This window comes from Meles meles, chromosome 15, assembly GCF_922984935.1.
Source record: "Meles meles chromosome 15, mMelMel3.1 paternal haplotype, whole genome shotgun sequence".
Classification (NCBI taxonomy): domain Eukaryota; kingdom Metazoa; phylum Chordata; class Mammalia; order Carnivora; family Mustelidae; genus Meles; species Meles meles.
The window spans coordinates 22837936-22860774 of NC_060080.1; the positions used below are offsets into that span (position 1 = coordinate 22837936).

At 40.8% G+C, this 22839-nt stretch overlaps 1 long non-coding RNA gene across 2 annotated transcripts; it reads right to left on the reverse strand.

Moving 5' to 3' along the window:
- Positions 1-456: 456 nt before the first annotated feature.
- Positions 457-21756, reverse strand: LOC123925883. 2 transcript variants are annotated; one of them, XR_006815100.1, is made up of 4 exons: positions 21570-21756; positions 7220-7291; positions 4038-4115; positions 466-510 (listed from the first exon to the last, which is right to left on the reverse strand). It is a non-coding gene; the product is annotated as an uncharacterized LOC123925883 (long non-coding RNA). The 2 variants fall into 2 exon arrangements; XR_006815099.1 differs by lacking the exon at positions 4038-4115 and having other exon boundaries at positions 457-510.
- Positions 21757-22839: the final 1083 nt, after the last annotated feature.

Genomic DNA, 22839 nt, shown 5'->3' on the forward strand with positions numbered 1-22839 from the left:
TTCCCCTTTCTCCACAACCTCTCCAACACCCGTTGTTTCCTGTCTTGCTAATTTTGGCCATTCTAACTGGTGTAAGGTGATATCTCAATGAGGTTTTAATTTGAATCTCCCTGATGGCTAGTGATGATGAGCATTTTTTCATGTGTCTGATAGCCATTTGTATGTCTTCATTGGAGAAGTGTCTGTTCATATCTTCTGCCCATTTTTTGATAGGATTCTCTGTTTTGTGTGTGTTGAGTTTGAGGAGTTCTTTATAGATCCTGGATATCAACCTTTTGTCTGTACTGTCATTTGCAAATACGTTCTCCCATTCGTGGATTGCCTTTTTGTTTTGTTGACTGTTTCCTTTGCTGTGCAGAAGCTTTTGATCTTGATGCCTTTGACTGAGGTCCTGATCCCAGGGTCCTAGGATTGAGCTTCGCATTGCACCAGGCTCCCTGCTTGGTGGAAAGCCTGCTACTCCCCCTCCCGCTCCCCCTGCTTGTGTTTCCTTTCTTGTTGTGCCTCTCTCTGTCAAATAAATGAAAAAAAAAAACTTAAAAAATAATAATAAGAGTCTTTTCCTTTGGAGTGAAGATGTGGAGAGAAGGGAAGAAGGGGGAGAGGAGAAGCAGGAATGAGCCCAAAGCAGAAAAGGGCTCCAGGCGCTCAGACTTCCCAATGCTGGTGGCAGGGCCCATTCAGAGCCTCCCATTCCACTTCACAGTGAGGCGGGGGGGGGGGGGGGGGGGGGGGGGGGGTGCGGCGCAGCGCTGAGGCCAAGCTGCTGGGCTGAGAGACAGTCTCCTGCTCAGGACCTGACAGCCAAGAATATACTGCCCTATAGTGCAGATCTGAGGACTCCTCACTCTAGTGGGAGCACCACAACCCCAAGGACAGGTGGGCCAAAAATATCAGGATAGGAGTAGGGTTAGAAGCTCTCTCAAAAACACCCACAGCCTTGGGCCTGGGCCCTGCCAGCTCCTAAGACTTCTGTGCTAGGGAAAAAACCATATCCTCTTCAGGCAAATGAAATATGAAAGATACCTTCTCCTCCTTGTCAAAGCCGCCCTGAACCAAGGAACTCGGTATGGCAATCCAGCCAGGGCTGGATTGTAGCCTTCAGGAGCCCCCTTGTCTGGGCACCAAGCACAGGGCACCATCTGTCCCACTGTTCCCATGGCTCCAGCCAGCATAGAGTGGGGAAGGTGAGCTGGCTTCTGGTGGTGTGTTGGACCCCCACCCCCAAACCCCACATCAGCCACAGCAGCTCCCGGTCCCCTGATGTGTAGTGTAGGCTATGTTCTTGGTTTTGTTTTTGTTTGAAAGATGGGATTGTACAACTTGAAAAAAAATTTTTTTTGAACTCCAGATCTGGACCTGCCCCATCATGGTCTCTGGAGACAATGGGAGAGGAGGGACAGCGAGGGGGTGCAGTGGGGTTTTGGGGGGACAACAACAGCCACTGGCTCTTGGTCCCTATGGCAATAGACCTGCCCCTCCTCTCCTTGACCTTACCAGGCACTTCCCTTTACTGTTACTTAGAATTCTTTTGAAACTTGGATGGGGAGTTCCCCTGTAAATCCAAATTACCGGGCTTTATTAAACCTTTCACATGTCAAAGCAGGCAAACAATATTTATTTCCTAAACATTCACATTTGAAAATTCTATGTATAATCTCTGTAATGTACAGCCAACAAAGCAACCATGACATTTCTTCATTTTCCTGACTAAATTTAGAAACAAACATTTTCAGAATATGAAATTAAATAACAAAGGTCATAGGACAATGAATAATACGCCGTGTGTGGTTAATTACACTTGGTTCTAAAAAAAAGTCATCCTAGCCTCAATATAAAAATTGCATGTGTAGTTATTTCAGTTTGAAATGTCATAGGGTTACTTGGTTTCAAAAAAAAAAATGGAAAAGTGCAGAGATATTTATGTAATCCTGGAAAAAAAAAGTATTTCTTAAGAGAATGTGATGTTTAATTCTTTATGGCTTCCCTTTGTCCTGCGGTTGACTTAAAAATATGCAATGCACAATTCTTTGTGCTATTGAAATTAAGGGCTCATAGTATTTTCATTCTTTTAAAAGAAAGAACCAAATAATTTAGATACAGAAAAGATATGATTGTTTCCCAACAGTTACTAAATTTGATAAATGATTATAATCATAAATTGGGTAGAATTACATTGAATCTTTTTCCATGAGGAAGTCACCTGTACTTTTAACTTCCAACAGTGCTGTTTTGATGTTCCCTTAATACCTCAGGTTTCAAGAGTGAAAGATTTCTGATATCCTTGAATGGGAATCACTTGTCTGCCCAATTTTTATTTCTGCTGTAATTAAAGCAGGGCACTTCATTGTGAATGAACTCATTCTGATACGCAAGACAAAATAAGCAAGCTCTGTTAGTGGCAAAGATAGAAGTGATAGGTCTGGGAAGTCTAGCAAATGCTCATGTGACTTGGGGTGTTCAACTAAAAAAAAGACACGCTGAGGTCAAGCTTACTTTTGCTTTTTGGGGTGATTTTGCCCTGCCATGCCCTAGGAGAGCAGAGAAGGATTTTCCTCTATATTTTTATTTATTTTTATTTCCTATTTCCAGGATTTACACTTTTGCGCCTTCTGATTGGTTTGACAAACATTATTGGACACTCTGGAAGTGCTAGATACAGAGCTAGGTGTTAGGAATTCAAAGATTAAAAAAAAAAAAAAAAGTCCCTGTGGTCAAGGAGCCCAGTCTAGAGGATTCAGACAATGGGGCTACTCAAGGGGAACACTTTGAGTTCAGAGGAGGGACTCGGTTTTTCCATCTGGGTAACTTCTCTAGAGTCCATTCAAACTTAAAATGTACGTGATTCTACTTGATGACTCTAAGTTTCATATTATTTCAGGGAAGATGCTTAATAGCTAGACCGGTATCAAGCCACAATACTTCCATAAAGCTGATGTCAAGATCAGCCCTTGTCTATTTCAGGTTCCTCTTAACGTTTTCCTGAAACATTACCTAAAGCCCAACAGCTACCTCTTACACTTGGTGGGAGGCGTGTTAATACAGATGGGTTTTGCCAAGTGCAGGACACCTTCGACTCACCCTCATTTGGTGGAGAACGGTTTCATCATTTTACTCAAGTTACTTACTTGCCACAGATTGAAATTCTAAAAGAAGTTACTTGTCTTTATTCCTTTCGGAATAAATACAAGTCTGACACACTCCCCTCTTCTATTTTAGAAGAGAGAGGCCTTAAAATGGTTCTATCTTGTGATTTATGGGGCGGCTTCTTGCCAGTGAATGAGACTGATCCCAGCCACTGTCTCTTGGTTTTGCATCATCCAAACTTGTGGGGTTTGCTGATTCAGGAATCATTCTGTTCTTTATAGCTCTTCTGTTGGCTGCTTCTAAATAAGGAGAACCATTCTCTAGCTCGCGTTATAAGACTCATATTTGTTTTGTTTTGGTTTGTCTTTTTAAATTTTATTTGAAGAGGTTTCAAGAAGATCCAAAGCAACAGAAGATGAATTGTAGATAAGTGAATGTCAAATGCGGGTAAGGAGGGATAAGAGCTTTTTCAAACTATGCAGCTTGAAAAGCTGCTTCCACCCATCCTTGTCCATTGCAGTGTTTGAGAATCACTGCAGCTGAGTGACAAGAGAAGATTAGAACCTGGAACCCAGGCTCCATTTTCATTTCTGCCACCAACTCCCCAACTGCTCTGTGATCCTGGTTTCCCCTCTGGTCAATTACACTTATATGTTCATCTGCATATTTTTGAATTTGATCAATCATCTACCTACCTCTTCTTACTCATATTTCATGTTCTAAATGCAGAATCTATTTATAGATTCCAGAGGGGAGGTGGGTAGGGAAATGGGCAAAATGGGTGAAGGGGAGTGGGAGGCACAGGCTTCCAGTTATGGAATGAATAAGTCACAGGGATAAAAAGTACAGCATAGAGAATTTTTAAAAAGTGATTTAAATTCCAAAGAATAAAACATATAATGAAAAAACTACCATGGAAAAAAATATATTTAGACTGTCTCTAAACTTACCCCAAAACAGCAAAGCTGGTTCATTTAAGTCTTGGTCCCCCCTCAAGGAAACAGATAGTCATTTGTAGCTGGAGGATCCTGTTTCAAAATGATGTCAATTCATTCATTGGGCTGCAATTTAGGTACTTTATCCAAGCTTTTGGGGAAGATCCCTTTGCCCAGATCAATGGTAGAGGACTGACAGAACCCAACAGAACCAGTCAGTTACAGATCCATGGACGAGTGAGTATGTAGCTTGAAGACCTTTACAAGACATTTCAGAGACCCTTGGATCTGGTTCTTTCCACCAATTAACTACCTGAGCTCATCTCATTCCTGGCCAAGGGGTATTTTCTCTTCAGTGTTCTCTAGAAAGCCTCATCTTGCCCTGCCCCACCCCCAGCTTTAGCTCTAATAACCCTAGTTCTCCCAAGTGTTCTAGGAAGCAATAGCACTTGTCTTGTTGGGCCCCTCCAATCTGTGTTCCCTTTTCTGGGCTCACCTGTCTCCTCAAGGAGCAAAGCCTAATGTGTTCATTATTTGGTCCTTTATAGAAGTTTGTCACCGCATGGACTAGAGTACTTACGGCTCCTCCACTGAGAACTTGTAGTTCTCGAGGCTGCGTCCAGCTGGAATGCAGTCTTGGCCTCTCATCTTTCCCTCACTCAGTATCTTCTCAGGAATTCGTGTGAAGCATGGGATTGGTGAACTTGAGAGAAGTAACCAAGCTTAGGTCAACCCTCATCTTCTCAGAGCCAGCCCACCACAGGGCAATATAAATTCTGGCCCATTCTCTGTCATGCCGTATAGAGACAACACAAGTCACTCTGCCCTCAACCTCTACCTCAGGGGCAGCTTCACACTAACCCAAGCTCACAGAGACTGCTGTATAGACAAAATTAAAGTGTGTCCCATTTTGGGGGTGCCTGGCTAGCTCAGAGCATGGGACTGTTGATCTCAAGGTTGTGAGTTCCAGCCCCACACTGGGCCTGGCGCTCACTTAAAAAATGATAATAATAAATAAATAAAGTGTATTCCATTTTAATGATAAATGCAAGCAGCTAGCAGATGGACCCTCATATCAGCAGACTGGGGTGTATTTGCTTCCTGTAGACAGGAAACAAAATGATTTCAATTCTGTACTTAGAGCATGAAATCTGAGTAAGGAGAGGTAGGTACATGACTTATTTTTTGCCAGAGAGACCTGACAGCTCAAGTCCCTGGGCCAAGGCCCCTTCTCCCTTGAAGGTGCCCTCAACTTCTGGGTTTTCAGGCTTAGGTCTTCCATTCTATACACTGACAGCACCTCTGCCCACCATCTCTACTCATCCAGGCTTTCTCCAAACAATTGATCAGCTTTACACTTTTTAAATTAACAGTCACCTTCTGGTGCTTGCCATCCTAAAATTACCCTGAAGCTATGGGTGTTTCCGAATTCTTCAGTTACATGGGTTATCAATCAATTTACATCTTTAGTCAACTTATAATCTGTGTGTGTGTGTGTGTGTGTGTGTGTGTGTGTGTGTGTTACTGATTTAACTCTGAGAAGGCACCCTCATTTCCTATTTCTATGGAAAGATACTTTACTATTACCCCATTGATTGCCAAAAGGCATCTCTGAGCTCTTTGGAAAGAAAGCCTTTTAGCATAACAGTTTTTCATTATACTTTGACACTCAACTACCGGAATCCAAGCACCTGATCTCATATTGGAGTAACTACTGAGATGGAGCTAATGATGACAAGTATCTAGCAAAGACTCTCAGTGTAACTCATGTTTTTTTAAACATCTGTTAAATAGTCTTATGCAATAAAGTCAAGATGTCTTTAAGATCTCTGATTTGTTTCCAAAGGAGGTGGATAAAAATATTTTCCTCTTAAGTGAAGAATTAGTCGATTGGATGCCTCTGACAATTGGAATCAACCTCAGATCAGAAATGGCTTTCCCCAATCTTTTCCTTTTTTCCTCCTCAGACATCTATTTTCCTGTGTTAGGCATACTTGGGGGCACTGTAGATACAAGAGTAAAATATGATGTAAGGGACGCCTGGGTGGCTCAGTTTGTTAAGCAGCTGCTTTAGGCTCAGGTCATGATCCCAGGGTCCTGGGATCGAGTCCCACATCTGGCTTCTGGCTCAGCAGAGAGCTTGCTTCTTCCTCCCACTCTGCCTGCTGCTCTCCCTGCTTGTACTCTCCCTCACTGTTAAATGAATAAATTTTTTTAAAAAGAAATAAATAAATAATAAATAAGTAAATAAATAAGATTTAATTGAAGACTTTTTAAAAAAATTATTTATTTGAGAGAGAGAGAAAGAGAGCACGGGAAGAAGCAGAGGGAGAGGGACAAGCAGATTCTGCACTGAGCCCAGAGCCTGACACAGGGTTCGATCCCATGACACTGAGATCATGACCTGAGCCAAAATCAAGAGTCAGATGCTTAACTGACTGAGCCACCCAGGCACCCCTAATAGAAGATTCTTTATCCATTGGGGCTTACATTCTAGTTGAGGGAAACAGACTATTAAAAAAACAAACAAGAAAAATATTAGCAACCACTAAGTGCTGAATGGAGAATAAGACTGAATAATGCAACACTTTAGAAGGGGTGTCAGTGAAGGCCTCTCTGAAGGGCAAGATTTAAGCGCGACCTGAAAGACAGAGGAGCCAATCATGGCAAGATGTGGGTAAAGAACATTACAGGTAGAAGACGCCTGAGACAGAGGGGTGGAGCAGGTTTGGTGAGTGCGGAAGAGAAGGGCAGTGCCGCAGGAGTGTGGCCAGCAAGGAGGAGGGTGGCAATATGTCTTCCCCAGAGCATAGAATGTGGAATGTATAGAGAGGCAAATGCCTTGATATTTCCTCATGGAGAAGGACCATGGAAACTGTAACTGCTTTACACTGCCTCATGTTTTTGCTCTATTTAAAAAATATATTATAAGGAAAAATGGGTGTGTAATATGGCTTGGTTCAGTCTCCACAGCATTGTCTCTGGCCAAACTCCTTTGTGTGTCTTTTCCAGATTTACCAGGTGATACATGTTCCAAATCAGACAAATGACATTTGAGAAGAGCAAAAGGGCAAGGATGTAGAAAATTCATGATCACACCGTTCAAAAGGATATGTGAAGAATTTTTGATGAGTTGCAAGATGAAAGCCATGTGAATGATTTTTGGGGAATTGTTTTATTAAACCTGATAAACGTACCCTTTTGGAGAGACGTGGGTATCAACATTCTCAGTCTCAGAATGTATCTTCGAGCTCAGTGATGTGTATCTGCTAAGGAAAGGATAAATCAGGATTAATAGATCAAAATGTATGATGGCTCTGAGGTTTGCAGGTTCATAAACTCATTGTTCTCAGTCCATTCAGGAGAGAATTGAGTCACATTAACCAGAATTATAACGGATTGATTAATAAAGCACAACACCATTTATTCATTACCTGTGAAAACTTTAACTACCAGCTGAAATTCATGTCTGTTAGTCGGCACATGGTAGGAGAATCTATTAAGAAATCAAATTAAAGTCAGAAGGTTAAATGTTAAATATGGAAGCTGAACAAATCAAGTTGGATGTGTCGAAGGGCTATTTTCATTAACCAACGGCAGCCTGATACAGCCTTTTTTTCACCATGAGGACATACAGTCCCAACTAGGCAAATGATCTTACTATTCAGCTGGACAGGGAAGGCCATTGCTGGACAAAGCTGGCAAAGTCTGACTTCCAGCCTCTCATTTCTTGAAGTCTGGGCCACTCTTTCCCAAAGGGTGGTCAAAAAGGCCACCTACAATAAATTTGCCTTGGGTGTTCATTAGAAATGCGTTTTTCTAGAATTTAGAAATTCTAGAAATTTCATTTTCTAGGCCCATCCCACACATCTGAATCAAAATCTCTGGTCTTGGGCTGACAACAATATTTTAACTAGATTTCTGGTGTAAGCACATTGGTGTCTTGAAAATACTGCTAGCTGCTGAGCTGGATAATTCAGGCAAGTTAGTTACTTGACTTCTCCAAAACTCAGTTTACTTGTCTGTAAAGTAGAGGTAATAATAGGTCTTATCTTCTAGGATTATTGCCGGGATCAAGTGAGTCAAGACCTGTAAAGCTCTCAGAACAACGTCTGGCACCTGGTAAGCCCTCAATACATGCTTGCTCTTATTATTCCCACCAACGTTATTGTTGGTTCACTGTCATTATTCAGCCCACTACACCTGTTTCATAACAGATTTAAATTTTTTTTATCAAGCAAAGCCAAGTTTATTGGCTACTGTGATAAGAAAGAGTATGCTCTTGATAGTCTTAGCAACCTCTCTCGGATTGTTTTTCACAGATGAGATTTCAGGGTGTCTTCAGGGTGTCTGCTTCTTAAGGATGAAAAAGATAGTATCCTAAGCCATTTCAAACCATGCAGCAGGATGGACTTATTTTGGAGAAGCCTTCCAATGGCATCTATAGTGTCTGACTTAAAGATTCTATGTGATCTCAGCGTTTGGCACTCCTAGCCCTATCTTGAAAGTTCAATTCCAAAAGGAAGGAAGGAAGGAGGGAGGGAAGAAGGGGAGGGAGGAAGGAGAGAGAAAGAAAGAAAGAAAAAGAAGGAAAAGAAAATAAGAGGGAAGGGAAGAAAGAAAGGAAAAGAAAAGATTGCATCTTACTTTGGGGCTAAAATTTCTCTGCCTACTGACAGTAGCAACATACCAACTTATTTAAAGTCATCCCCCTAAATGTTGTCCCTTGTTATGAATTACTCTCATATTTACAATCTCCTATAACAAATGAGCAAAATGTAGAAATAGACCCTCCTGAGTCAAGGGGCAAGTGACAGTGATTCTAATGAAATAAAGTGGAATCTTGGAGACACCAGATTGGCTCCCTTGGAAGCACACACCATTTTTGCAACTTGTCAGAGTTTGTAAATGGAACTTCGGGCAGCACTATTCCGATCAACTGTCTCTTCATCTGAATACTTTAGAGCAGGTTATAAACATTCATTAAGCCTCAAAATATCCCCATGACACGGATAATTACTAGTCTTTCCTGTAATTGAGATGGGCACATTAAAGGAAGAGGTTAAACGAAGTCAATTCTTCAGGTTAAGCTGATTCAGCAGTAAAACCGCTCAGGGAGCTTCTCTCATCTTTGCAATCTAAATAGTTCTGCAACTAATTTCTTCAAATGCAAGCATAACATTTAAAACTGAGTCGTGGAAAAATGAAGACATGTTTGCAAAAACAAAAATTAAAAGTCTAACCTGGCAAAGAGCAAAGGAAGGTATACCCTGGGTTAGCTATTCTGACTTCCTTCTTGTCCAATGTGCTTACAACGCAGGACCTCTCCCCTTCTAATCAGTGTGGGTTCTTGTTCCTCCCTCTCATTTCCACTTCGCAGCAAACTGGAAGCCTATGCTCTTGGTGTGCAGTGGGAGAAACAGCCAGTTACTGATGGCAGGTGTGATCTGAACAGCCTGCTGAAAGCCACACCTACCAGCCGCAAGAGGCTCCGCCTAACCCATCCCATTTCACTGGTGTGCTGGGACTGCTAAACATTGCCCAGCTCCCGGGTCACAGGCTGGTAAGGCCCTGAGCTATTTTTAGCTGGGTCCAGGGCTCAAGTCACTAAATCTGGATGGGTAGCTGAGATACAGTTCTAGCTTTTAAAAATAACTTCTGTTTTTCTCTTGTTACAATTTATCATGTCTTCATTTTGGTTTTTTTGGAAAATATAGCTGAGAAAAAAGTGAGAACGTTAAGAACCCAGAGCAAAAAGAAGAAAGCTAAAATGTTCTGTAATACTCTTTATTGAAGCATAATATATATAGAGAGAATAAGGTGTACTAATCTTATATATACACACAGACACACTTTTATTTAAGTATATTCATATTTAACCACCACCTAGACATCATAAAGAACTCTGCAAAACTCCAGAAAATTCTTACTTGCCACTTCCTGGTCAGTATCCCTGTAGGTATAGGTAAATAGGTAAATTCTAAATTGACTTGTTTTATATATTTTTGAATTTCACATAAATGGAATCGTAAACACTTTCCATGTCTTCCTTTCTTCACTCATTTTTTTAAAAATTTATTTGACAGAGAGAGATCACAAGTAGGCAGAGCAGCAGGCAGAGAGAGAGGAGGAAGCAGGCTCCCCACTGAGCAGAGAGCCCGATGCAGGGCTCGATCCCAGGACCCTGAGATCATGACCTGGGCCGAAGGCAGAGGTTTAACCCACTGAGCCACCCAGGCGCCCCTTCACTCATTTTGATGCCTGTAAGGTTCATCCGTATTGCTAATACACAGCAGTGGACTGGCTTTTGTTTATTTTTTCTGTCTGAAATTCCACAAAGTTAATACTCTATAATTTACCTATCAGTTCCCTTGTTGAAGGATATTTAGCTTGTTTCCAAATTTTGATTATTAAAAATAAGACTGCCGTGAGCATGTTGTCCGTGCTTTTTAGTGATCATGTGCACTCACTTCTGTTGGGTATACGCATAGGAGTGGAATTGCTAAGTCACAGGGTAGTTAGACCTGACTTTTGTAGATGAGCCAGTTCATTGTACCATTTTACAGCCCCCATCAGCAATGTGTGAGAGTTCTACTATATACACTCCCCAACACTTGATATTCTTAGTCTTTTCAAAGTTAGTCATTCTGAAGAGTATGAGGTGATATCTTATTGTGGTTTTCATTTGCATTTCTCTGGTGACTAATGAGGCTGAACACTTTTTTAGATATTGTGGGACATCCTTTTCCATGAAATGCCTGTTCAAGTCTTTTGCCCATTATTAAATTGGCTTGTTTGTCTTTTTCTTATTGGTTTATAGAACTCAAGTTCTTTGTTAGATATGTATATATTTATATATTATACATACACACACGAGATATATATATATCTATATATCTATCTATCTATCTATATATATATATATATATATATATCTTCTCTCTGCCTTTGTTTTACCCTTCCATAAAACTTTTTACTTTTAATGAAATCCAACTTAATTGATCTTTCCTTTCATGGTTAATTTTTCTTGTATCTTGTTTAAGAAGTCTTTGACTGCCCTAAGGTCATGAAATAGTCGCCTGTGCTTTCTTCAGAAGCTTTATTTTCTTACCATTTAGGTCTCTGATCCATCTCCAGTTAACCTATTTTGTATGGTATAAAGTAAAGGTCATTTTTTCCATTAAAATATCTAATTGCTCTATAATAATTTACAGAAAAGACCATTCTCCTTCATATGTGTGAGTCTGTTCCTGAGCTCTTTATTCTCTTCTACTAGTTTGTCCATTTTTGCACCAATACAACAGTATCTTAATTTCTGTAGTTTCATGTTACATCTTCTAATCTGATGGTAAAACCTACCAAATTCGTTCTTTCCATTCAAGATTTTCTTGTCTATTTTGAATTCTTTGCATTTCCATATATATTTTGGAGACAGCTGGTCAACTTTGACCACCATGATGCCCCCTTCCACCAAGAAAAAGATAGTTGAGATCTTTATTAGGAGTCCATTGAATTTATAGGTTAATTTGGAGAAGATCGATATCTTAATACAGAATTTTCTAATTCATGAACATGATATATAACTTCTTATTTAAACCTTCCTTCATTATTTTTCACTTTCTAAAAATTTAACACTAGATTATGTATATTTAAGACTGTCACTAAATATTCTTTTACAATACAATTTATAATGCTTCATAGTATTCCACTCTATGAAACCACCATGCCTAGACTAACTCTTAACCATTAGGCACTAAGTTATTTCTAATTTTTCACTGTTTGAAAAACCCTGTGATAATCAATCATTGTAGACATCAGAGCAAATGGACCACTGTTTAGAAGGACTCTTGAGGAGAAGAGTTAAAGATTCTCTCCGTGTCTCTCTCTTTTGCTTTTTTCCTTACCACTTGAAGACATCCATCAACACATGAGTGCACACAGGCACACACACATGCACACACAGTACAGTACATAGTTGACAGAAGGTGTTAAACAAATGTTTCTTCTCATGCTCTGAGTAGTTTAGACATTACATTTACATTTCTTTTGGGTCAAGCAAATCCCATTCTACACAGGACTATCAGGGATTTTATTTAAAACTAGAAAACATTCTATTGACCCCAGCTACTAGAGAAAATTTTGTTTCAGCTACCTAAAAAATGACAATTTTGTGGCATTAAGTAAGTCAGATTCTTGGGCTCCCAGAACCCTCATCCATAAAAAGAACAAGAACCACCATGACAGTAAAGTTCCTCCAAGCCTAATATTCTACTGTTTTACTTAATGGATACCATTGATAGAGACAAAATAGATGAAGTTAAACAACAAAAAAAAATACATCAGAACATAAAATATATATTTAAAGGAAAACACAGAATGAAGAAAAATACCTATGCTAAACATAAAAAATAGGATCTTCCCATCCAAAATATATTGATAGTAATTGATACAAATATATAGATTCAAATGTGTATGACCAGTATCTAATTATATTCCATAAGTAATTTAGAGGAATGAATCAAAAGTTTGCACATTTGATTATAATTGTAGTAAATCACCATCTGGGAAAATGAAGAGGCTCATCAAAAATGCAAATTAAAATGACATTAATGTATCACGACCCACCTATTAAGCTAGCAAAAGTAAGTGGAAATGATAAAAACCCAGTGAGGTTAAATTGTGAAGAAACATGTTATTGAATGGCTGCATAATATTTTGTACAGAAAAATAAAACCATTGTTTCACTGGTTTCCTATTTAAGTTGTCATTGAACAAGTCTCCCTGTAGAACACTCTGATAATACGTAAGAAAGCTATAACACTGTTCCTTTCATGAACTGATAATTCCCCTTTGGGAAATATACTACAGGGGAATAATGGGAATGAAAATAAAAGGTTGACAAAAATACTAATAACTGCATTTTTTATTAACAAAAGTTTGGACATAGACCAAATGTTGTAGGCAAGAAACAGCTAAGCAAAGGCAAGGACAAAGTCTTTCAAAGAAGATTTGCTTAGGTCTTTGTTCAACAAACATTTGAAGGACTATTAAGAGGCAATAGAGGATTTTTGTAAAAAGAGAATTCCATCTAGTCTCATCCTTCATGGAACTTAAACTCGGAGACAGATGTAATAATTATAGGCAATGTGTCTTGAGGGCTTACTATATAGGAGGTACTATTTAAGTGATTTAGATGTATTAACTCTTACAATTCACAACAACCGGTGAGGTGGGTATTATCATTTTCCCTGAAGCGCAATGATGAAATAACTTGGTCAAGTATTCCAGTATAGGGAAATAGAGTCATCTTTTAAATTAATCTCTACTCATTAGGCCTAGCTGATAAGTAACAGGGCTGGGAATGAAATGGAGATTGGGAGGCTGCAGAGCATGAACTCTGAACCCCTGCACAAAATACCATCACCCTTTTATACAGACATAATGCAGAGATAAGTAGCAGTAGGTGCAAAGCCCAATGGAAGCACTGAGAATGAACATGTGCACTTGGCGGGGGTGGAGGGCAGGCCAAAGGCGGGGGCAAATCAGGGAGGACAGAATACGGCAAAGTGAGCAGAGGCAGGTGGATTGCGCAAGGTGCTGCTCAGTGTTTGGCTTTTACTCTGTAGGTGATGTACAGGGCCTGAAGGATGTGAGAGTGTGGGTGGGAGGGTGAGACCAGGGAGGTTTCTGTGGTTGCCCAAGTGAAAAGAGAGGCAGATTTTTTTTTAAAGATTTTATTTATTTATTGGACAGACAGAGATCACAAGTAGGCAGAGAGAGAGGAGGAAGCAGGCTCCACGCTGAGCAGAGAGCCCAATGTGGGGCTCGATCCCAGAACCCTGAGATCATGACCCGAGCCAAAGGCAGAGGCTTTAACACACTGAGCCACCCAGGTGCCCTGAGAGAGGCAGATTTGCACAGAGGGAGTATCAGTGAGGATGAAGAAGAGGGACCAAGTGGGGCTGGGCCCCACCAATACACATGTTTATGGAATAAGTGGGTTGGGGAGAGGGGGAGGGGGCAAAGAGCACAAAATGGCTTATAAAATACTGATTGCTTCTGAAAGCAGGTAGGCATACATACTCAACTCCAAAGGTGCAAACAAGGAGAGAGGATGAACCCAGATTGAGGGTTTGCCATGTCCTGAACTCGGTTCTTCTGAGTGCAAGTTCATTCAGTGCTCCAACTAGTTCGGCTGGAGAGGCATCATCATTCCTATTTTACTGGCGGGGACACTGATGACACTTAGATGAGCTGCCTGAGGGGTGAGGCTTGCCTGTGGTGGACCTGGGGTGTAAGCCCTGGTCTGTGTGATCCCAAGAGTAGCAAGAGCTACTCTGTCATGGAACCTTCCTCATTCTGGAAAAAAAGAGTATAACACGTTCTCTTCTTCCATGAAGTTTGGATCTGGACAACTGAGGGAGAAATTCAAGCCTGGAAAACTAGCATGGGAAAGAGTAGCTAGGAATCATCTTCGATCCACCACTCTCCTTCAACCCCCTGTAAATCCTGCACCACCAACTTCTGTTAATCCCATCTCCAAGGTAACTCTAGATGCTTCCTCCTCCTAATTCCCAGGCCCATTCCTGTAGGGTAGCGGGGGATCAGCCCAGCCTGCCCAGGCTGGTCTTCTGATAGCAGGCTCATTTACGGCAGTGACATTGCTCTGATCAAACATTTTGAGAAGGAACTGTTCAAGAATTCTGAATGAAGTTGCTTCCAAAATGCGCCTCCTGTTTCCGTTCTTGTAACCCTAATTTCTGAGTGACTAGGTCATGCCTCTGCTCTCAACCCTCCATTGGCTCCCAGTACATTCGGAATATAATCTTAGGTCCTTAACATGGTTCACTCTATCCAGCCCTTCTCTGCTTCTGACTTTCTTCTCAGCCCCTCTGCCAAAATTGCTGTTGTTCATCTATGCCAAGCATGTCTCCACCACAGAGCCCTTACATGGTGGTACTTTCTTCCAGAAATAATCACCCATTTACAACTCACCCTGAAATGTGTAAATGGTTCTCTCTCTCATTCTGTTCAGATTGTTGCTCATTTGTTACATCTATAGAGAGATCCTCCCTGACCACCTTATCTAAAGTACATTCTTGGGGCGCCTGGGTGGCTCAATGGGTTAAAGCCTCTGCCTTCAGCTCGGGTCATGATCCCAGGGTCCTGGGATAGAGCCCAGCATTGGGCTCTCTGCTTGGCGGGGAGCCTGCTTCCTCCTCTCTCTCTCTCTCTCTCTCTCTGCCTGCCTCTGCCTACTTGTGATCTCTATCTGTCAAATAAATAAATAAAATCTTTTAAAAAAATAAAGTACATTCTTCTTTATCCCCAGCCCCTTCCCCTGCTTTGTTGTTCATCCTGACCCTTACCACCACACTCACACACCGTCTGTCTCCTAGGGAACCAAACATCCTGGTTTGCCCAGGGGATTCCTGGGCCGAAGGACTTTCAGTGCTAAAATCCCGGAAGTCCCAGGCAAACTGGGATAGACTGATCACCCTACACCACCTCTACCAGAATATAAACTTGATGAGGAAAAGACTTTTGTTCTCAGCTGCACAGCCAGCACATAACAGTGCCTGGTACAGAGTAGGTGCTCAAGAGATATTTGCTGAAAAGTGAACACATAATCCTTTCCTTTTACAAACAGCTTCAGGTTTACACTCTCTGGCCCAGCATTCCAGTTCCCTCTTGCTGGCCCATCTTAATTACCCCATGTTATTTCCTACCATTACCTCTGCCCCAAGTACTCCTGTCTCCCTCTACTTTTTTGAACTTTACCAGAAATGATCCCTTTGCCCAAAGAGCCCTCCCCTGGTTCTTCTGAGTCAGTCTCCTTGACTCAGAATGTTTTGTTTTATTTTTTGAGATCTATACAAATGTTTTTATGTTTTGTTTTATTTTTTGAGATCTATACAAATGAAAAGTGGAGGAGGTATGCATGGGTTCCTATCAGAATTCCCCAGGGCATTGTTTCAAAATATGTAGCCTCCTGTCCCAAAGCTGAGAATGAAATAGGACTTCCTCGGGGGGAGGAGGGGAATCAAACAGTAGTGGTATTTTGAAAAAGTTCCCAGATGATCCTGACAATAAGCACATAGACATTTTCTTTGAAAGACACTGAAGTTAACCCCATAATACTTCACACACTATTCATGTCCCTTGGTTGCATCACTTGTATAAAGTCCTTACCTAACCTCATTGCCCTCTCCCTCTTTGGAATTCTAACAGGTTTAGGTCTAGGTCTGGACCACACTCCTAAGCCCTAGGTCTGTAGGCCTGGCATAAGAATATGGACACATCAGAGTCATGCCAACAATCATGTGTTGATTATAGGAACACTCCTCAGGTGTATGGGGCAGGCACTCCAACCTTCCCCTGGCTCTGGCTGAAAATAACCCCTCCTTGGGGCGCCTGGGTGGCTCAGTGGGTTAAGCCTCTGCCTTCGGCTCGGGTCATGATCTCAGGGTCCTGGGATCGAGCCCCACATCGGGCTCTCTGCTCGGCAGGGAGCCTGCTTCCTCCTCTCTCTCTGCCTGCTTCTCTGCCTACTTGTGATCTCTGTCTGTCAAAGAAATAAATAAAATCTTAAAAAAAAAAAATAACCCCTCCTTCCTTCTCATCCCTGAAGACTGCCACCCGTTGTGAAATCACTCACTTTCTTCTCACTCCTAGCCTGCTGTGAGCTAACTCACCCTGCTATCAGAGCAGATGGCAGCCACTGGACCCAGACTACATTCTTCGAGCTGGTGGCTCTGTTTAAAACACATTGGGGCAAAACAGAAAACTGCTGGGCTGGTTGCTGGCCAGGCTGCCAACAATGAGAATGGGCATGAAGGTGCAGGGTCCTAGGTGATTACTGCACAGGGAAAAGGGAATGAAAAGAATGGGTGCTTGCACAATGCCATTGCTTTCAAGTAAAAATGAGAGAGAGAGAGAGAGAGAAGGAGAGAGGTAGGGAGAAGGAGAAAGGAAGGGAGGGAGGGAGAAGTAGGTCGCTATCTGGGCTAAGAATCATAAGTTTCCGATTCAAGTTTTAGTTTCATTATTAAGACAATGCAATTTAACCTTCCCAGATCTCAACTTCCTCAACCACAAAGTGAGTGAGATCAATAGTAACATTCTTTTTTAAAAAGTTCCCAGCACATATGTTCACTCCCTTTCTCCCCTACATTCCCTTTCCTTTGGTTTGGAACCAACTCCTTCCTGGCAACCAAACCCCTAGACACCATGAACTGTCCTCAGTCCACCTCTTCTTATAGGATCAGAGGTATCCCAGGCTCCTTCACTCTCCACGCTAACAGTCTCAAATTTAGGGCTCAGGTCTGCCTGTGAATTTCGACAGGAACTGTCTTTGTGCCTGTTGCACAGGGTAGTGGGAAACGCTGATAGATGTTTTCTGCTATGCCAAATTAGAATCCTCAATGGCTTTTCCCCATAAACTTTGTTATAATTGGTGGTTAGAGTCTGCATTACCATGGATACTTTCCTACAGTTACATTAAGGATTAAATTGATTTTGCAGACTGATTTGGGAATTTAACCACCATTTGTACCACAGTCTCTGTGGGAAAATATATTCTGTGTTCCAAACAATTGACCTTTTGGAGTTGATCCAGTCCCTAAGTTGGGGACGGCCTGTACAATATTATGTTACATTTTTGGTTTCATTTTTATGTCTTAGAATTAAAGACTCGTTAGAACTGGAAGAAGTATTGCTAATCATTTATTAATGAACTAATTTTGTAGGTAATAAAGCCAAGATTCAGAAAAAGAAAGATCTGTCTCAGGTTATTTAGCTATTTTGTCTCCCACCTCCAAGATAATGCTTTTCCCACTATCCAAATCATTTTGTGGTCATTTCCCCCACATAGTCAGTAAACTACTTCATAGTTGGGAAGATCATGTCTTCAGTAGAGAATCAAATATACTAAATGTTTCATAAATACTTAATTGGTTCATTATTCACTTTGCTTTAAAGGTCCACTCACTATAAGATTTCCTTAAACAACAAGTACCATTAGGACATTTCAATTAAGAATGTACAGTACTTATAAGAGACCAGACTTGGTTTCAGTCAAGATTTGAATAATAATTCATAAATATTTTATTTAACCAATGTTTCCCACGTAACAGGACCTGTCAGTGTTGGATCAATAAATATTTTTTACAGCTCACAGACACATTTGTGTTTAGTTTTAAGAGATACATGCCATTAATTTTAACAAGGTCTTAGGGGAAAGCTATTCAATTTATAACTACACTAGAAAACTTAATAATGCTTTGTTTTATTTACCAAAACCAACTGAAACAGACTTATGAAACCATTCAGAAGTAAACCCTCTCCAACTGAAAAGGTGACTCATACAAAATTCAGATTTGCCATATGAGGAGAGTGGCCATCATTAGAAACAAAACATTTAAATTGTTTCACTTGAAACAAACTTTCACATATTTTGTATTCTTTTCTTCACCTACAAACACATTTAGTTATTTCCCCATATCTTGAATGAACAGGATGGGAGAGCACCTAAAAACAATTTCATATGTGCAGATGACATGGTTTTATTGTAACCAAGTAGGAGTGACCTAAATAGACAGCTGGCCCTGTAATCTAATTACAAGAGAAAAATAAGGACCACAGGTCGACTCTTCAAAAATTAAATAGTCTTCATTTGTGGTAGCTGCCCATCCAACTCTCACTGTCTTATTGTTATTCGTTCTATATAGCGAGTTAACTCCTTCAATTGCTAGGCATTTATTTTCAATCATTTTAGAATGAAGATTATACCAGAAACAGCTTAAGAGACAATGCTCCACTGAGGGTTCGTATGTGTGTGTCAGGGGGTCAGAATTGGGTGGGGGGGGCAGTTATTGGCCAAGGGCACTTGGTTAAACCTGGCTTTACAATTTGGGGGGCTAAAATGACTGAGGACATGCCTTATGACTTGGCTGATAACTTCGGTACTTGGTTATTCTCTCATATGTGTATAAAATAAAACCACAACTAAATCTTAAGAAAAAAATCTTGCCCCTGACCTCATCTACGACCTTAGCCTGGCTCCATATCGCAAGGGTTGGTTCCTTTCCTAACGCACGTGTCCTTGTATGGTTTCTCAATATGCTTGCTTGGATTGAGTTGACTACAAAAGTCTATAATATTTGATATTATATATACAGATTGGTTGCCCTCAAGCTGTATTTAGTAAAATTTAGAACTTGCTGCCACTCTAGACTTATTAAAGACTTGATTAAGAGGAATCATATTTCTGAAAGGACAGCCCAGCCCAAAGAATGTCAATTCATTCATTTATAAAGCTGTTTTGGATTAGCCAGGGCAGCAAAGAGCTGTACATCGCTATCATGGCCTCCACATTTTCCTACTGAAACCTACTTACTTTCACACCTTATTGGCTATTGACCAATTTTGAAAGGCATATAAAATATTCTTAAGAAAGTCTATGCTGTGTTTACTAAAAGGAATAATGACGCTGCTGTCCACTATGTTCCAAAGTGCCTTCTTTGAGGACAATCCACAGGGACACCTCTCTGGTGTCAGCATAGTGATGGTTGGGGTCCTCTGAGCACTGGTCTGCCTTTGTCTAATGGGCATTGATGGGTCCCAGGCATTTTCTGTTAGTAAGTACATATAAGATCATGATGTTATTGATACCCCAAATTATGACTCTCCAAGCCCCTTGATATCAGGAAGTCTAATTTCCCTCCATAGACACTCCTGGAATTACCCAAGGATATTGTCATGTATAACCCAATGGTAATGGTAAATGTTTAACAACAAGCCAGGTGGCAGAAATAGCTATAGATTCACAGCATTTGCTAATTTCCTTCGTGTAAATATTCCTACCATGGCCAATGTGATGTCACTGAACATGGAGTTGGACAAGAGATACACAGTGGCATATTGTTGCATAGTATTTCCCCCATACAGATACAGTAAATTTAAACAACCACTAGACTATACATAATAGTAAAATGTAGCAAAATAAATAGGACATGATGAGTTTTGGAGTAATTATTACCTTTGTTTTTAGTATAATTTATTTACTAGTCTATAAAATTTAATTTTAAAATAATGGCTCTGTTTAACAACTGGTTTGCAGAATTCCTGAAAAGTTCAACAACTGACTCTCACAAGCCCGTGTAAGCAGGTCCAGCACACCACTATCTAAAGCCACCTGGGTTGGGAGTCCCAGCTAATCATCTACCCTTTGGCCTGTGAGATTAACCATCCTGCTCTAACAAGGAGCAGGACCTTACCATGATCCCTTTCCCGAAGTCTTGCCACATGTTCAGAGGCAGTTCCTACATGCAGTCAGAACCACTACCTATCAGTCCCCTGCTGTAAAGTCTTCTGGTTTCCAGGCATGGGAGTTCTGCAGGGCTTCTGCCCACCACAGTACCTGGTCCAACCAATGTCTGTTACACTGCTGGCAGCCTTCTCATGTCTCTTCGTCCAAGCTGCTGGTTTCCCTAACTGATGACCTCCATTCTGCCAATAGGACGCTGCTCACATTCACATCAAGAGTCTCCTTAGTGTCAATATCTGCCAAGTAGGGTTTCTCTCAACTTGGTAGCCACCTACCCTTCATCTTCATGGTGGCTCCAACTGCCTCTGTTGCTACTGCCTACAGCATTGTCTCCTCCGGTCTCCAGATCTCCACCTCTTACCTCTTCCTCTGTCCTTGATCCCTTATCCACGTTTTTAAAAGATTTACTTAAAAGAGAGAGAGAGAGACTGAGAGAGCGAGCAAACAGGGGGAAGAGCAGCGGGAGAGAGAGAAAGGATCTCAAGCAGACTCCCCACTGAGAGCAGAGTCCTCCATGACGCTCCATCTCATGACCCTGAGATCATGACCTGAGCAGAAGTCAAGAGTCAGACACTTAACCAACCAAACCACCTTAGAAGCCCCTCTTACCCATGTTTTAAAATCCAAATAAACTTTGAAAACTGAGTTTCACATAAATGCAGCACCAAAATTCATTTAATAAAGTAAGATAAAATGGAAGCGAGGCATGATCCCAATTTTATTTTATTTTCCCAATTTTATAAACTAGGATTGTATTCAGGTATAAGACAGGAAAGTGGTCATCTATAGCTGATGAAATTATAGGTGATTTTTATATTTTATCTTTGTTTTCCAAATTTCCTTCAATAAATACATTTTTATTTTGGGGGGGCAGGGGGAGGGAGCTCCTTTAATGGCAAATCTGACCTGTACTGATATACGACAAAATGTAGTTTTATTTACCTTACATGATGTGAATATTCATATGATTTTCTTTAAAAAAAAAAAAATCTTTCAGATTACAGCGAGCTGCCCCAGAAGTTGTTGGGGTGTTAAGTAATATATAGTATATGCACCAGCTAAACTTCAAAACCTGAGGAATTCTGAATCTGAATTCTTATATAATTCTTTTGGAAGGAGATCCCACAGAAAAGTTGGCTGGACCTCTAGGGATATAACTCTTTCATTTTTAACCCACTGAGCCACCCAGGCGCCCCTAGCTCTTTCATTTTTATACTCACCCTTTCCTTCCCAGGGTTCCAAAGCACTAGAAAACCTGGAGGAGGGATGTCTGCAAGCAGTACTCAGGACCACTCTTCCGTCCCTTCTGACTCCCACAACTCTGCTGAGACTGACCTCTCTTTGCCCCACTTGTGGTGATTTCTCTTCAGATGCTGACTTTCTCCTTGTGCAGTAGAGTTTCCTTTGGGTGTCCTTGTCCATTAAATATGCCTGTATCTATTTAAGCCGTAATTGTGGCCAGGGTTCAAAGTTCTTTTTCTTGGGACTCATGGGCCCCACGAAAACTGGAAGATAAGCAGTCACTTACTTGTTCCCAAGCATTACTCTTTAAGAGCTTCATGGAAGAGATCTGGGAAAGTGACATCCAACTTCACAGCTGGTGTATTCAAGTCCCAGTTCCAGCTAAGCTAGAATACTTACTCTACTTGCAACTGATCTTTTCCCTGGTTGCTAAAAAGCTTAGAATTATATTTGTGGCCTATCTCTAGCAAACCAATAGTACCTTACTCCATGCATTTTGCATTCAAAACTGCTGGCTTTATTTTATCTTTCCCAGTTTGTTTTCTTTTGTCCTTTTTTTTTCTGTGCTTATTTTTAATTTATCCTACAGCGTATATTTTCATAAGCTACCGTAAATCCCTTCTTCTGGAATAAAACAGGGTATAAAAAGTGTTCTTTAATAGAATAAGGATGTGATGAGCCCTTTCTTCACCCCTAAAAGCCCCCAAGATGAACTGGCAATAAAAGTCTGTGAAAAACACTCCAGACAGGATCACCACCTGTTCTATGCTCACCATCAACGTACAAGCTAAATTCAAAAATGGAGAAAAAGTTAGAAGAAGAAAAAAAGTTAGAAGAAGGAAAAAAGGCATTAGGAAATCCTTGCTCTGTAAGTCATCTGGGCATTATAAAGCACTTGATTGGACAAAGCGCCCTCCCTGGCCTTCCAAAACAACAACAATAATAACAACAAAACAAAAAGAAATCCCTATGATTTCTATTTTCCAAGTTTGTGAAATAGAACATGCATATTTAAGCAACTCAGCTTACATATACCAGGAGGGACTATATCACAATTGTTAAGAGTGCAAACTCTGGCACCAGATGCCTGGGTTTGAATCCCAGATGTGTTAGTTACTTGTGTAATTTGGGGCTACTATCTAATCATTCTGTACATCAATTAATCCCATCCGCAAAGTAGAGAGAATGGTACCTACCTCACAGGGCTGATTTAAGGATTAAATAGGACAATGTAGAAGCCTTAGAACA